The sequence below is a fragment of the Ambystoma mexicanum genome, chromosome 3p (genome assembly GCF_040938575.1).
Source record: "Ambystoma mexicanum isolate Mex_15411 chromosome 3p, UKY_AmexF1_1, whole genome shotgun sequence".
Classification (NCBI taxonomy): Eukaryota; Metazoa; Chordata; class Amphibia; order Caudata; family Ambystomatidae; genus Ambystoma; species Ambystoma mexicanum.
This window is the reverse complement of record NC_090925.1, coordinates 635,106,811-635,119,146: the sequence shown is the minus strand read 5'-3', so window position 1 is coordinate 635,119,146 and position 12,336 is coordinate 635,106,811. Positions and strand designations below refer to the sequence as shown.

The 12,336-nt window shown below is 47.1% G+C and overlaps 1 protein-coding gene across 1 annotated transcript in view; it reads right to left on the bottom strand.

The window, feature by feature from the left end:
• The window catches only part of ABLIM3 (actin binding LIM protein family member 3), a 770,500-nt gene that overhangs the window by 636,582 nt on the left and 121,582 nt on the right, over positions 1 to 12,336 (bottom strand). The window lies entirely within an intron of this gene.

Genomic DNA, 12,336 nt, shown 5'->3' with positions numbered 1-12,336 from the left:
ATCAGTATTGTACAGTGTACCCGCCCACCCCCACACCATTGCCCCCCGCAGGTACTGTTTGAGCAAATCCAGTCTAACCCAGGCTGCTCTGCCTGGCAGGGAAGAGGGAGTGCTGGATGCCAGCGGAGATCAGAGCGATGACATCAGAGGTGTAAATAGCCACCCTGTGGGTGCTAGTCGGGGCTTCCCTGTGGTCCCTGTGATGTTGTCTTGTTGTTAAACAGCGCTGGTCCTGAACCCGACCCCCCCCATCTTGCCCTTCTATGCCCCGAGGGAAAACTCCCCTTTCTTCGTAAATTGCTTTACTTACAAATACACGCGCCTGCCTTTAGAAATCCTCTCCAAGTATCAGGATGCGGTGTCTCCATAGCAACCGCGTACACTGTCTCTGCGCGCCAACTGATGGAGCAAGGAGAATGGCACACGCTGGAGGTCAGTGGAGGTCAAGTGCAGCGGCATTTACAGAAGTCAGCCGCCGCCCCTTCTCGTGTGTTTCTTTGTTCCATCTGCCGTTCTTCTCCCCGGCTCGGGCATCCGAGTGTTTCCGTCTGTTCTTTCTATTTCTCGATATGTTTCTCGCGCGCACACTCTCCATCCCTATCGTCCTCACTCTTGCTTGGTCTCTCTCTTTGACTCTTTGTCTGTTTCGGTCCCCTAGATTACCCTGGTCTGGCTTTCCTACCCCTCTCCGTCGCCCCCCTCCCACGCTGTCTCATTCTCATTCGATCGGTATCATCCTCCCTGCAACGCACCTCCGCCCCACCCCCCATCGTGCTGGAATTGTGGACCTGGAGACCTCACCAGACCTAGAAACACTGAAGAGGTGGCATTGTGTTGTACACAACCTCGCAGAAGGTATTCTCTGCACGAAAACCTCATGTCTCCATTGATTGCTGTATAGTATAGATAATACCAAAGCGATTTTACACGACACATTAACACACATATACCACACCACCTTTTCAATATGCATTGAATCTACCGTTCGTTCCACTTCTTCAAGGCCGGGCGCCTTTGCTAAACCTGCCCACCGCCCTATTTCGCCCCATACCCCAAAAACCTAACGATGGCATTTTGTTTTTACACTTCAACAGCGACGTTAACAGAGAACCAATCCACGCACATTAACCGAACGACGACAAGCACTCTTGGCACATTCCAGAAGGATTCGTTTCAAAGAGAGCACTCGACAGGTGGAGCTGAGGGGGAGGGGAATAGGCATTGCTGGCTGCACTGGCGTTGCCACTATTGGGGCTGCATTGCATTTCGAGAATCATGGGGTCAATTACCCGCGCAAAGATAGGCAGCCCTACCAGATGAACTTGTAAATATACTCTTTGGCCCTGATGTGGTTCGAGGCTTTTTTGAGGGAGGCCACGGTCTACATCTCCTGTGCTCAAATTACCAATATGGCAACAGTGGGACTCATTACGACCTTGCCGGTCCGGAAACAAGGCGCCAGTAAGCTTACCGCCACCGTTGTTTCCAGACCGGCATATTACGGGTCTGCCTGCTGGAGCCGCTGTGCCCGACATGTCTAACCCTGCCAGGCCCAGCGGCCACGGTAGGCAGAACGGTCACGGAAGCATCAGCACCGTTAGAAACGGTGCAGGTGCTTCCGTGTCCCCACTCCCATAGAGTCCTATGGACTCAATGGGAATGGGGACTTGCTATTTATTTGTCTGTCTGCCTGACACTTCTCACGCTGTTTGTTAATGTGAGTGTCTCCCTGTCTGCTTATAACAGCCTGCCCCCGGCCTCAAGCTCCCCACACTCTCTCTCCATGTTCCCCTGAATCCCGCACACTATCAGTCAATATATCTGTAGCGCCAAAGCTACTTTCGCCTCAACCTCTTCACGCTATGTGACTGGGGCACTGTCAAACTTTCTATGTCAATGGTGGGCCACCTGAGGTACTCCATGTGTTTAGACCAAGGACTCACATGACCCCTCACATGGGCTATACTACATAGCATTGATAGGAGTTGTAGGCTAAGACATCTGGAGGGCTGCAGGTGGTCCCTCACTGCCCTTTGTGCTCCAAACACTTCACACGGTCTATCTACGCTAAACGTCACACTTGTCGCGATGGTCAAGAAAGGTCCCCACAATCAAGAGGGTTTTTTATTGCCCACACCATATTTGTGACTGGGAGACTAGATTTTCAAATAAGAACTAGGACTGGCTGTTAGGAAATATTTCATAATTGTATGTAATTTTCCCTCCATGTGTCAACCCCCAAACTTTTTGCTGCTGTTTTACACCCTGATCTAAACTTTGCCAGAGAAGTGCAGCCCTCAGCCGCACTCCTCTGGACTTTCTCTCAATTCTTATGGGGAAACTGACATGCCCTTTAGACAGTCAGTACTGGGAGACTTTGTTTCCCTTAGTCCTTTCCTCATGTTGCAGCTATTGTGCAACATGTAACAGGAGTGCACTGTAAATTACTTTACCACATTCTTGGGTCTCCAGTCATTCCAAAGGCCCTAGAAACTCTTGCTGGACTTATTATGAACTGTGCAGGTGTGTCACGAACAGGACTGGTGGCAGCTATCGTTTATCTTATGTTTTGAACCCTTTTTTGCCATGTTATCCGCACTTACTGCGTTTGGCACAAATAGGTGGCCTGGCTCCAAAATGGCCCTGCCACACGGTTCTTTGTCCTGTCCTTTGGCCATCTTGCCCCTTCACCTTCCCCAGGTCCACCAACCCGGGTCAGTCCTTATTTGGTCATGCACTTTCCCGCGAAACCCAAAGATTTCGCGGGCTTCAGCATGCCTTGTGTGTGTGCCTCCAGGATGTGGACTGGGATGTCTGTTCCCAATACACATCCTGGGTGCCAGAGAGTCTGGAGTGTCCTGAATGCCTGGGACCACTGTGGTCCGTGATTGGTCCATGTATGGAGTGAGTATTCGTGAGCAGATCTCCCATTGGGTCCTCTCCGTTTTGGCACAAAGGGAACTTTGGATAAGAGGAGGCTGAAAACACCACTACCATGTTGATCTCCTGAGTTCACACCGAACAAGGGATAAGGAGCCAAGTATCCTGCAACAAGAAGCTGAGTCGAGGAACCTCTGGTGACCCGCTGGAAGGTTTGGCACCCTGAGCCCGCTGTCGTCCTGCAAGACCCCTCTGCATCTGATCGTCCTTCGAAGGTCTGCGAAGGCGCTTCGACCCATTGGAATAGTGGGACCAACTATTCTCGGCACTTTCATCAAACCCTGCAAGTAAGCCTCTTCGGAAGTGTCCCTGGGCCAACCAGTGGGCTGACCAGTTTACACAGTACATTTGCTCTGTCACCACTGCCGTTTCGGGGAAGTCCTTGACACTTGGCCTATTGCTAGCTCTGTGTCCACGGCACCCTCACACCGAATATCGTACACTTGGCATTCCCAGGTGGCATTCCCAGGTCTGATGTGAGACGAGTGCGCCCGGACCAGAGTAAACACGGTTGCCGTGTTGCCCTGCTGTGGTAACAACCTGTGCACGTTCGCTGCATTTGTGACCCCCTCGAGCCTCACCCTGGTACCGCGGAATCTACACGGTATCGAGACGTCCTGATCATCGCATCCGAATCTGCCAGCAACGTGAACTGACCTGCCGAAGTCTGGGTCTGCCTGCGTCGGGGACCGGTGAGTAGTCCATACCCCAACCGGTGGCCCCTAGCGCAGGAACCCATTTCTTTTCTACCACTGTTGCGAAATAGCGGATCTATCCCGCACTCTCACCCTGCCTCTGCCCGCAAGTGGAGGTCTTGCTTGAGTAGTGGGTACTTGTTCTTCATCGCCTGATTTACCTTCCTGAACTGTCAGGGTCCCTTGAAGAGACCCTATTTTGTCCATTGGCACAAGCGCGTCCATGTACTATTGAGCATAAGGCTCCTCCTTTCATAGGGCTTGGACTGCCTCCTAGTTAGGTGTATTTCTGATGTCGAACTAGGTCTAATGATTACTTGCACTGCCTGTTTTCCTCCCCATCTAGGTGGTCTACATATTTCGTGCTCCTAATTCTTTAGACCCCTCGGTCTTTTATATATCTTGTACTGATTGTGATGTGTTGGTTTACTCTAGTATTATTGTGATTCTTTGCTATGGTCGATGTTACAAAGGCCTTGTAATATATGTGTCTATATTTTTAATATAACACCTGTCTGAAGTAATGTGTAAGTGTCCTTGCTTTGTGTGCTCATTGAGGTCTTTCAGTCACCCTCACCCCTCTTGAGACTTAGTCTGGACCGCCGCCATCGCTACCCTGATTGGCCTGGCTTGTCTAGAGGTTACCCTGTTCCAAGAAACTAGGCTGGCCTTCTGAACCTCTGCCCCTCCAGGTCAGAGTTCAGAAATCCAACTTAACACTGGCCACACACTTAAAAGTAGGATTGACTTTCCGCTCAGTCACAAATCTCTCTACGTGTCCCACTTTATATTTGTGTCTTGCTCTTTGTGTGTCAGTATCTATTTTTATCTCTTTCTATTTGTCTTTCTCCCCACTTATCCCGGCTCCAAATACATTTTCACCCTCTTTCTCTCCGTGACTTACATCGAGAGAAAGAGGGTGTCAATATTTTCTGATTGTTCTGATCTTGGGACCCAGACATACTGAAACATTACAATAAGTGGTTCCACCCAAAATCTCAGAATAATGGTGTACTTTTAGAACGAGTGCCACCACAGCCGAAATAAGGTAAGTGGGGGGTGGGAACGGTTAAAAAAAAAAATAGGGAGGAGGGTGAGCGGAAGCTGGCGGCAGAGGGAGCCGGCCTTCAGGCTGACTGGAACACAGGCTTGCATCGGTGGATCAAGCCAGCGTTCCCAGCCACCTGATTGGCTGGCTTGCCCCCGCCCAGGTGCTAATTGCCCTTATTTTAATGCTTTGTTGACACAGAGCGGACTTCAGGGAGAGCAGCTGTGCTTTCCTGCACTTTGAGAAAGAGTGAACATCATCTGGGACAAGCAAATAAGGGACGGTGGCAATGAGTACCGGTACTCTCCTCGAGTTTGGAGAATACTCGGCCCTCATTACGGCCAAAAATAAGAACTGCAGGTACCGAGGGCCAGTTAGAGCCGGTCTATTTAAAGCACGCTCCTGGAGATATAAACTGTGGAATTGACTGCTACTGTAAGCATGTTCAAGACAAATGATGCAGATTGCGATTACTGGTTGCCATGCACTCATTTCCCAGTCAGCCTCTATGGCCCAATCCGTCGATTCATTTACGTGATAGGTAGATGCAAGCCCCTCCCCCGATGGTAGAGCTCTGGTTTAGGAGCTAGTGTCAAACTCTACAAATATTGTAATGTTTATTTGGTTTACAAATGTGATGTTGAATTGTTGCCGACTGTGAAAATGTAATCTTCTTGCAACTGGTATTGTGTCAGTGGTCACCCTCCCGTTCCCCAAAACTGGGATGGGGTTTCTAAATAAAAACGAACACTCTTGCATCCGGGGATAAAGGGCTCAATTCCGGGACAGTCCCACACCATCTTCCATCTGCATCAACTTCTTGGGCTGCCTGATAATGTACCACCCTCTCAGCCCACAGTCTGATAGTTTGCCTCAAGCTCAGGGCAATGTCTGTTCATTTACCTTCAGGATCTTCACACTGCCTGCCCGTAGGCCACACTGTTGATGCTGTCTCTCTGGTCCATAGTCGCATCCCCATACTTCGAATGTTTCTGTAACACCAATATGCGCATATTTATTTATTTAGCATTTTTAAACTGCTCCCACAGCCCGGGGGCATCGAGGCACTATTACCGGAATATGTCTTCGTTGCGTATATATAACACAGTTAATACCCAGTGGTTTCTAAGCACGGACCTGGGAATCAAACCTGTGTTGCTTCGTGCAGTCTTGTTTCCAAGGCGAGCCTGTTGCCGCTGAGCTATCCTCCCAGGACATGAGTCCAGGTCCGGCTGAAGACGTATCATGGATCGTGGGGGCCTCTTTCTACAAGATGTCTGTGGGGCCATGGCTAAAGTGGAAAAAAACAGTCTCAACCACCAGTGGGGTGCATACATTTTAACAGAGACAATGGCCCTCATTCCAAGTATGGTGGTAGTCATGGCGCTATTTGCGCCATGACTGCCTTCCATACCGGTACGGACTCCGGTTTGGTTCAATGGGGACCTACCAGTCCATTCCGACATTGGAGGGACTGGTAAATCCCCATTTACCAAACCATTCCCCATTCCCATTTGAGCCCACATAGGGCTCAATAGGAATGGGGAGGGCGCAAATAACGGGCCGGCGTATGCCAAGCCCGTTATTTGCGCCCAGGTCCCTTAACGGGTCTCGTCCTTAACACCTGGTCAGACCAGGCATTAAGGAAGGAACCCGCTAAGTGACCTCGTAGTAGGGCGGTAAGAGGTTACCGGCACCGCTCTCCTTACCGGTGCCCGGTATCCCTTACCGCCCTACTCGGAATGAGGGCCAATGGAATACAGCCAGGCGGTCAATGACCACATATTATCAAACATCCATTGGGGAATTAATCAGGAAGATGCTAATATAGAGGAAACCGGAGTAAAAAAGGCACCACAATGGTAAGAACATTGCTGGATACCGCTGAGGGAGGTGACAGCCTCAAGTGTTCCAGCAAATGCAGTGTGTAATGGGCGCACAGCAAAGTGCACATATAAAGTCCCGAAAGGAGCAGATTGTATTGTCATAGGACTGCCAAAATGGGGAGCTGCTGGGGGCCCCTTTGAGTCTCCGGGTCCATTACAATTGAAGAACCTGAATGGCCCTGACGCCGTCATTGTCTCAGTCAGTCTGCTGCCTTATCTAAGTGAGGCCCCAGATACCGACTCTGAGTGTGCGCCAACCTTCTTACAGTGCTGGGCCAAGTACTCCACGCCTCCCTGGGTGGGAGTGTCCAGGAGAAATAGTTCCTAATTCCTCATTGAGTTTTGGCAGGTTAAGTGGCTGATGGGAACATGCCCGGACCTTGCAGCGAGCGGACATAGCATACCGACTCCCTTGAAAGATCCTCCAGACAAGCCTCATGCGATGCCGTGACATTCAGTAGACAGTTGCGATTCGCCCCTCTCGGGAAAGACAGGTAACTACTTGCAACCAGGATGGCTTGGGGCAGAGAGAGTGAATGCGCATAACAAGTGATCGCTCCAGGTCAGCAAAATGCAAATCAGGCTAAAAAAACTGACTGGGGCCCAGCTCACGGACGAGATGCACGGACAGGAGTGTGTGGAAAAACACTCGACTCGGATGCAAAAAGACAAATAAACAGAAGGTGAGAGGCGGCGAAGGACCCCGACTCTTGATAGATCATGAGGCTCATTGTACATGGGCCATCATGTTACCCCGAGAGAGAGAGGGACACGGAGAAAGACAGACAGACAGAGCGAGGGGAAAAAGAGTCCGAGAGGAAGAAACACAGAGGGATCAAACGAGAGAGAGGAAAAAACAGAAAAAGATGAAGAAAGACAAAAAGAGAGAAAGAGAGGAAGAAAACAGAAAGATGGAGCAAAAGAGAGAGTGGAAAAAAGACAGAAAGACAGAAAAGGAGTCAGAGAGAAGGAGAGAGAGGAAGAAAGACAGAGGAAAAACAGAGAGAGGAAGAAAGAGAAAACGGAGAGAGAAAGCAGCCACTGGAATCTCGAAAAGAGACCACATCTCGGCCACCAGAAAATCCGTCCACTGGCTACCTGTCAAGGAACGGATCCTCTTCAAATCGCTGGTACTCACCCACAAATGTTGTCACGACACAGCACCGCGCTACCTTGCTCAGCGATTCTCTGGTCCCCCCTCAAACAGACCAACCAGATCTAGCCACACTAACCGCCTAGCAATTCCAAAAAGCATCAGAACCAGAGCAGGTGGCGCTAGCTTTCCCAGTCCTCGCCGCCACCAACTGGAACCTGTTACCCGCCGAGATCAGAGGCATCGAATCCCACCTGGGCTTCAGGAAAGCAATAAAAACTACGCTCTTTGCCCACTTGGACCTTGTCAACTGTATAACCTTTGTAAGGCAACCACCTTTCTCCCAGGCTAGGGGTAGACACAATCGCTCTGTAACACTCTCGGTCTACCCCTCCTTGCACTGCAACAAAGTCATTTTCTTGCAACAGCGCCCCGATGCCTCTGGGCTGTGTGGCGCTTTACAAATGCAAAAATAAATAAATAAATAAAAAGCGAGGAATAAAGACAGAAAAAGAGAAGCAGGGAAAGAGATAGAGGGACATAATCAGGGTAAACGACAGAAAAACAGAGGGTGAGAGGAAGAAATACAGAAGGAACCACAGAGAAAGAGAGAGGGAGAGAGGAAGAAATAAAGACAGGAAAAGAGAGAGAGAGAGAGCGCAGAGCCATTTTAAGTTTTTATATTTTGCTTATTTACTTTTTTAGGTGTCTAGTTGAGAGTGTGTATAGGAAAACACTTTAGTTGCAGGGACGTTAAGATGAGAACTCACTTAATGCAACAAAACCTCTGAAATTCAGCTAAAGCCACTTTAACTCTGTGCCTCATTTTTGCGCATCCTATGACCACTGATGACATCACTAATTACATGTTGTATGAGAACACTGATTAGAAATCACATCACTGATGATAACACTAATTGCATTGAATATAACTGATTATATCAATAATGGAATTAGACATAACATCATAAATAAGTTTACTCATGCAAAGTTTGATTACCTTAATAACAATTTGGGCTGTGGACTGGGCCATGACAAAGGCTGGGTCACTGGCCAGCACCAAAGGCCATAGCTAGTGGTCGGTTAGTGTTAAAAAAATCCAATGTGCATGGTTAAAAGCATACCTAGTGCCCATCACTGGTTTAAAATATACAGTGGGCTATGTTGAAAGCTGTAGTCAGTGGCCATGGCTAAAGGTGGTAACTAGTGTCTATTAATATGTCAGAATACAGAGTCTGCACAGTCAAAGGCCGTGGCCACTGCCAAGTGTTGTGTTAAAGACCATGGCTAGTGGCTTGTTAGTGTATATAATATACAGTGGGCCCGTCCGAAGGCCATAGCTAGTGGCTGGTTAGTGTTGTGTAATACACAGCGAGCACAGAAAGCGGCTATGTCTTATTGCATTTTATTATTTTTAAATATACAGTGCACATGGCCAAAATATGTGCATACTGCTGAAGGCCAAACACCATGGCTAGTGGCTCATTTATATGTTAGAATATGTAGTTGGCACAGCCACAGATTGTGGTCGCTGGCCAGTATTGTGCTGAAGTCTATGGCTAGTGCCTGATCAGCGTATATAATATACAGTGGAAAACAGTTGAACGCTGTATCCACTAGAAATGACCAAAATATATGTCTGGTAGTGTTTTAAAATATGTGTTTTAAAATGTTCAGTACACATGGGTATTTTTAAATATATTTGGCCATGCACACTGACCATGGCTGAAGGCCATGTTTAATGACAGTTACTGTTGTGGTCATAGGATGCGCAACAGGCAGCTCAAAGTTAAGGTGGCTTTAGCTGAATTTAAGAGGTTTTGTTACATTAAGTTTGCACCTTAGCGCCCCTGCAACTAAAGTTTTTTCCTTGAATTTCAAAGGTTTTGTTACAATGTATTAAGTACCTTAACATCCCTGCAACTACAGTTTTTTACTTGAATTTCAAAGGTTTTGTTACTATGAAGTGCTCACCTAACGTCCCTGCAACTGAAGGGTTTTCCTTACGTTTCAAGGGTTTTGTTATTCCATAGATTTTTAGAATGCATCCAGACCACTAGCATGGTCTTCGGCCATGGTCAGGGGGCATGGCGTTTGGCCGTGCGCACAGACCATTTTAAAATGCTACCAGACCACTAGCCATGGCCTTCGGATTGCAGGCTGTGAGAACTCACAATGTTTTTAGGCAACGTGCAGTGAGATTGAATTATTTGTCATGGAGCACACACTTTGGTTAAGCAGGTGCTCCAAGCGGTAAACCCCTTTTCGTTGCCATCATTTTGGCGCGGGCCAATTTGGCACTGTCATTCCACAGCAGTGCCCATTTCGGCACCCTTTTCGGCGCTGCTATTTTGGCATGAGGGATGTTTTGACATGGCCGACATTGCAGCCACGTCGAAATGTACTCATGCCAAACAAGATCACAGAACTGCACTGCAACAAACCTCGCCACCTCCCAGCTAACTGCATTTAAGCAGCACGGAATAGGGTAAAAAGTGATCAGCTGCAAGGATAACATATGCCCAGGTACTTTTGCCCCCATAGCGAAAATCAAAAGCTGGCACCCATGAATATACACACAGTAAGTGACCATATACTTTAAAGTGAAATATACAAATGTAGTTCAATTGACCTTCTCCTTAGACAAAAGTGCCCAAGATAAAAATAAATTTGGACATTAAAAAAAAGTATTGAACGCCAAAAAAATAACATGCAAGAGGAAATCTTCGAATAAATATGCTGGCAAAGTATAAACGGTGCACATCTTTTAAACTCAGTAATCTGTAATTCAGCAAAGGGCAAAAAAACGCTTTCTGAGTGCAAAACCTTCAAGGACTGACAGTAGAACAGTTTAAAAAAAAAAGAATGTGGATGCCGTGTGTTATGAGATGTTTAAAACGAAGAAAACAGACAGCATTCAGGACTGTGGACTGTCTGCCATCCATGCAGTAATCGTGGCTGACCATGCTTAGTTTCAAAGTGAGGAAGGATCCAGCCCCCTTAGGCCATGTTTCTCTAAGTGGTTTTGTAAGGTGGGCTCATATATTAGGCAACATTGCTTAGGGGAATAACCCTTTCCTCACTTTGAAGCTAAGCAGTGTTCATCTCAGTTACTGCAGGGATGGAAAACCCAATATTATTTAAATATATATAGTTTTTAATTATTATCTATTGACTGGCAAACTACAAATACCAGAATGTAATTCAGCAAACGGTAAAACATTGTCTATGAGTGCAAACCTTTCAAGGATTGACAGTAGCACGGTTTTAAAATTAAATAATTCAGCTGCCCATATGGTCACCCATCCATGCATTAACCCTGCTTAGCTTCAAAGCAAGGAAAGGGCCAGCCTGTTCCTCTAAGTGATCTTGTAAGCTTGGTTTATTTGTCTGGCAACGTGGCCTGAGGAGGCTGGCCCATTCCTCACTATGAAGCTAAGCAGAGTCTGTCCTGGTTACTGCATGGATGAGAGACCTGGAAAGCAATCGAGTCCGTGGCCAGTGATTTTTCACCCCCATTTTTCAAATGTTACTGCGGTTAATGAACTACACATACCTGTGTCATCAGTATTAAAACAGCCGGAAGAAAAAATGCTTTCCTGCCCCCCCAGCACCTCACCAAGTGGTGTCCCCCTCATCTGTGCCAGCTCCTCCCAATTCCCAGATCACCTCCTCTGTCCTTTCGCTTTCCCCCCACAACACATGCTAATTCTGTGACGCACTTTGCTTTCATATGTCAGCTATTCACTGCAATAGCCGAGGCTATGGAAAGCTTCATGCTGCAAACTCAGTCCCTAGATCATCTTCAACTCCAACATTTCACTTGATGCCCTCTAGACTCCCCCCATATCTAGCCTGAGGGCATTTCTAAGTTGTTGGACCTGCAAATAGCATTTTACTGCGTTTCATTTTCCCATATCCTCGGTTATAGCCGCAAATATCTCTCCCATCGAGAGAAAAACATGATTGCGGTCATTTCAATACTGAAAACCATGATCCTGTAATGCACCAAGGGAGATATCTCAATATTTCTGGGGGCGAGCGGGACCCCCTTCTCTGTCAAATATTTAATTAAATACTGCAGAGAATAACACCAAACTAACCAAGTTGTTAGAGACCTGGTCCAAATCTGTAGAGAGGGTTGGCCAGTGCACTTTGGCAAAAATGTGCCTTTTTTATCAATGGGAAAATGAATGGGAAGTAGGCCGCACTTTTGGAAAACATGATTTTATGTGACGCTTAATAAATCGCTAGTTTTTTAACAAATCTTTACAAAACCTTGCACTCTGAGAGGGCCTGCAGACTTTTAATCACTTCCGGAATATCAGTCAAATCCGTTACTGGAATCAAAAGTTATAAAACAGAAGAATTCTGAGTGGTTTCTATTTGTCTCCTACAATATATACATATATGTATATATATATATATATATATTGAAAAGAGAAAAAAGCGCATTGGCTTGAACTTGGGATAGCACTTACAGGAACCCTCGATAATGCCTGAAATAAAGACCACTGACGAAAAAAGATGGAAAAGCAAATTTCTGTTAATTTTCATCACATGGACGAAGAAACACGGTATAACGCATTTCGTAGCCTGCCGGCTACTTGTTTTTTTTTTAAATATGACATGTGAGTAACCGCAGAGTACACCTTTAGAAGAGGAACTATGAAT